We start from the raw sequence: 5,116 nt of genomic DNA on the forward strand, positions 1-5,116 counted from the left end.
CCGCGCCTCCCTCCGCCCCTGCGGCGTGCCGGGAACTGTAGTTCTATTCCCCCCGTGCCGGGTCTGCGGAGGGGACGAGGGCTCCCTTGGAGGACGAGGCTGAATGGAGCCCTCGGCCAAAACAGGCAGTCCCGCAGGCACTGTGCCATAGCACAGAATCACAATTAGGTTGGAAAAGACCTCTGAGGTCATCAAGTCCAACCTATGACTAAACACTGCCATGTCAACTAGACCATGGCATGAAGTCCAGTCTTTCCTCAAACACCTACTGGGACAGGGACTCCACTGTCTCCCTGGGCAGCCCACTCCAATGTCTAATCACTCTTTCTGTGAAGAAATTCCTCCTAATGTCCAACCTGAACCTCCCCTAACGCAGTTTAAGACTGTATCCTCTTGTCCTGTCGGTTGTTACTTGGCAGAAGAGACTGACATCCCCCCCCAGCCCAAGTTACAACTCCTTTCAGGCAGTTGTAGAGAGCAATAAGGTCACCCCTGAGCTCCCTCTTCTCCAGGCTATACAACCCCAGCTCCCTCAGCTGCTTCTCACAGGACTTGTGCTCCAGACCCTTCATCCACTTCGTCGCCCTTCTCTGGACTTGCTCCAGCTCCTCAGTGTCCTTCCTGAACTGAGGGGCCCAGAACTGGACACAGTACTCGAGGTGTGGCCTTGCTGGTGCTGAGTACAGGGGAAGAATCCTTATTGTCACCATTTTCTACTGAACTAATGCCATACATTTCAGTCATATATGTAACAAAAAACTCTTCTGCTCTTACTGCTGGAGTAGTGCCGTATAGCTTTGGAGTAAGTCTGTGAAGCATCCAGGTGTGGAGGAACCAATGTATCCTGTAATAAGGCAGACCTGGAGGGATCTTAACAAGGGAAATATGAGCATTTTCAAATACTCCTTTCCCGTCAGCCTTCAGCCAAAATCATTTTGGTCTCCATTCCACATGTTTCTCCAGAGAAAAAAAAAGTGGATGAGCTATCAGTTTGATAAGATGGGTATTAGTCATCTGTGATAAACTTTTCCATCATAAGTGTATTTCTACTGATACTTTTAGCTATATTTAATAGTAACCTGGAAGGGGAGACCAAGGGGAGATCTCATCACGGTCTACAACTTCCTCAGGAGGGGAAGTGGAAGGGCAGGCATTTCTCTGATGACCAGTGACAGAACTCAAGGGAACGGCATGAAGCTGTGTCAGGGAGCTTTAGGTTGGATAAGGTTTTTCATGCAGAGGATGACTGGGCACTGGAACAGGCTCCCCAGGGAAGTGGTCACAGCACCAAGTCCGTCAGAGTTCAAGAAACTTTTGGACAATGCACATGGCGTGATTCTTGGAACTGTCCTGTGACGGGCCAGGAGTTGGACTTCAATGTCCTCGTGGGTCCCTTCCAACACAGGATATTCTATGATTCTTTGATTCTATGACAATGCTCTTGTCCCTGTGAAAAGACAGTGACCCCGCTCTCTTTATTAAAATAAACCACATATCAAGAGCTTTTCATTATAGCAGATTTCTTCTCTTGTACCTTTTCCAAATGGCTTGCTAACACCTGATGGTGTTAGCTGTTTCTGAACTGCACCTTCAATTAGAGGCTGTATGAGAGGAAAAGTTAGACCAGCTCTGTTGCCTTTTGGTTCATCGTAACTGAAGCGGTGTGAATTTCTACCTAGTGTTCTCCTTTCTGTTTAAAAGCAGGGTTTTCATTTATGCCACTGACAGTCTGCTTCCAAATTAAACTAAAGAAGAAGGGAAAAAACCCCACCCAACAACCAAAATCAACAAAACATGCCTAAATCCAGTCTGTTTGCACTAGTATCTTTATTTCCACTGGTAGCATTTCCTAATGTGGAGAAAACCTTCATCTCATTGTTTGAGTCCTGTAAAAGAGTGTTTTGCTTATGCTTGCTTTGAGCATTCAGAGACCAGGGTTGATAATATACAGTCTAGCTTTTGAGGGATTGGGGAAGGGCTAGTCCTATAAAATTGAATAATAAGTGTTTGGAGTCTAAATACTTAATGAAATATGGAAATGAAAATGATGCCAAAAGTACATCCTGAATATAACCAGGATCATTTTGACAGTCTGGACAGAAAAGATAAAGTCTTTATTAGGCTAAGTGGGAAATAAAAAAAATACAGACAAATTATAATTTCTATAGATTTTCTCATAAAGTTGACAGTTCTTCAACAGTCTAGAAGGCTAGACTGTCTGCAGTCTGCAGCATTTTATGGGGCTGTATATGTACTTCTGTGTTTTACACAGAATTGTCACTGTCTCACTGGCAGCCTGCAACCTGAACTTTAACATACATTTTCACCATGAACTAAACTGTAGTCTAGTTAAACAGTTCAAGTTTATACAAACTTGAAAGACAGCCAAAATGTAAACACGTATTCATCTTGAAGAATCCTCAGATGCATTGCAGAAGTACGTTGTGCAGGCTTACCCGTGCCATTCTAAATAGAGACTTTTACAGAATAGAATAGAATAGAATATTTCAGTTGGAAGGCAACTACAACAACCATCTAGTCCAAGTCCCTGACCAGTTCAGGGCTGACCAATAGTTAAAGCATGTTATTAAGGGCACTGTCCAAATGCCTCTTAACCACTGACTGGCTTGAGGCATCGACTAACTCTCCAGGAAGCCTATTCCAGTGTTTGACTAACCTCAATGTCCAAAACCTTCCCTGGCACAGCTTTGAACCAATCCCACACGTCCTGTCACTGGATATCAGGGATATCAGCACCTCCTCTCCACTTCCTCTCCTCAGGAACGTGTAGAGAGCAATGAGGTTGCCACTCAGCCTCCTTTCCTCCAAAGTAGACAAGCCCCAAGTCCTCAGCTGTTCCTCACATTCCTTCCAGCCATTTCACCAGCTTTGTTGCCCTCCGCTGGACACATTAAAGGACCTTCACATCCTGCTTAAATTGTGGGGCCCAGAACTGCACACAGTACTCCAGATGAGGTTGCACCAATGCTGAATACAGCAGGATAATCACTTCTCTTGACCAGCTGGTTATAGTGTGCTTAATGCACCCCAGAATGTGGTTTGCCCTTTTGGCTGCCAGGACAATTCATAGAGTATGATTAATTTAAGCTGCATCTGAGGTAAGAAGTGGCCAAGCCTTTAAATAAAAACATTGCAGACAACAGATAAGAAAGGGCAAGAAAGAACCTTTCTACTGTTAAAACAAGTGCGATCCAATCATTAATGTTGGCAAGAACACAAGATTTTCCTTTATGCCTCGTCTGCAGACTCAAACAGATGTGGTCAGGCAATCTCGTTGTACTGATTGAAGACACTATCCTCCCATCCTAGCAGACCAAACCAACCTCAGCTGGAGATTTCTCAAGGCTGGCAGAAGAAATTGCTTTTTGCACATTGGTGGCTTGAGTTCAGAGTCTGACATTTTACCTTAAATTGCTAATGAGAAGGATCAGGAGCAAAGGCAATCTGAAAAATAATCTCAAGGAAATTAGACAAGCAACCTCTTACATAAAAAGACAACCTCTTTCATAAAAAAAGCACATCCTGACAGTGTAGCCTTGGCAGTCCAGGTATAATCAATGAATTGAAGTCACAGATACTCACATGCATATTCCATTCTCCTAAACCTTATATAGCAACAGCCAAAGGGAAGTGACATACAGCTGTGTGTCCTAATAGATCAAGCCAGACAGCTGTTGGCCTGAATTATGGCTGTTAAGGCCCTCAGATTCTGGGCTTTGCATGGAAGCAGCTGAGGCAGGAGTACATGTTCCCTTAAGCCAGCTTTGCTATGGCAGCAGTATGTGCTCCTCTGACAGGTGAAGCAGAAAACTGGGTTTTTTAAACCATCGCTAAGATACAACAGATTGGATCTGTCAACACCTCAAAAGACTAAGTTAATATCAATTTTATTTAGTGTATATCAGAAAGCAGATAGTTTGGTACCTATAATTAGGTTGCAGAGAAAAAAAGAAGACCAATAACATAAAAATACATTTTGGATGGGGCAGAAAGTAATATTCAATGAGATCACTGTTCTTGTTTTCCAGTTTTCCTCTGTATTTAAGTGGTTTGTTGGTCCAATGTCAATAGTGATAGATCTATTTCTTTAGTGCTTCATTTGACTTTACACATGGTGATGAAAAAGACAGTGTGGACTAAGGAGCCACTAAAATTAAAAAAGCAACTCATAAAAGGGCAATATAAAGCTTTGATATTCTCTAGTTGCATTTTCTAGAGTACTTATATGCAGTGTCTCTACACTTACCAGCTTAATATATTGATCTATTTTAACTACTCTAGATATTGCTGGGATGCCTATACATCTTTTCCTAGGGAGCTCTCTATTTGTCTGATATCCAAACATTTATTAAAACATGATCAACTCCTTTCAAAACTCAGTACCCAGAGATAAGATACATCAGTGATAATCTACAACTACAAAGAGTCCTGTACAAAGCAGAAACATCTGACAACTAGAAAATGTGGAAGAGCTACAATGGTATAAAATATTTAGCTTCAATTGCAAGTTTCTGAAAAGAAGTCCTGATTACCTACTTGGAAATTTTCCATTAAAAATGCTGATTTTCTCATTGAATATATTATTATTAAAAAAGGTTTTCTTAGGATATATTTAAAAACATCAAATAGCAGTTTCCTTTAAGTTTATTCTTAGTGTTCTGTACAAAAGATAAGAATCTGATTTATATGTAATTAGATAATTATTTCACCAGAACATATTAAGTCTTGAAACACAATTTGAGTTATTTTAAATTCTGGTGATTTTGTAGGAACTTCTTTTATATACAGCATGTTTTGAGAGTGTGGGACTGAAAAAACTCTGCGACTTCTTTAGTACTACAAACTCCTAACTAGGGATATGGATTAGGCAGCACAGCTCAGCCTCTCTGAGTAGGTGACCTCAAGGGGAAGATGATTAAGATATAATAGTTAGTATTTTCATAAGAGACCTCAGTTTCTAAAGTGCCTTAAATCCAGACATGAGGATGAGGTCCTGCCTAGATTAAACAAACATAAATGTAAGTGAATAATAGAATTAAGAAAGTGCTCTTCATGTCCCACAGTCTTTGACTCTCTTGAAGGTGTAGAGAATGAG

This window comes from Manacus candei, unplaced genomic scaffold, assembly GCF_025592945.1.
Source record: "Manacus candei isolate 608988 ecotype Guabito, Panama unplaced genomic scaffold, ASM2559294v1 h1tg000026l, whole genome shotgun sequence".
NCBI classification, from domain to species: domain Eukaryota; kingdom Metazoa; phylum Chordata; class Aves; order Passeriformes; family Pipridae; genus Manacus; species Manacus candei.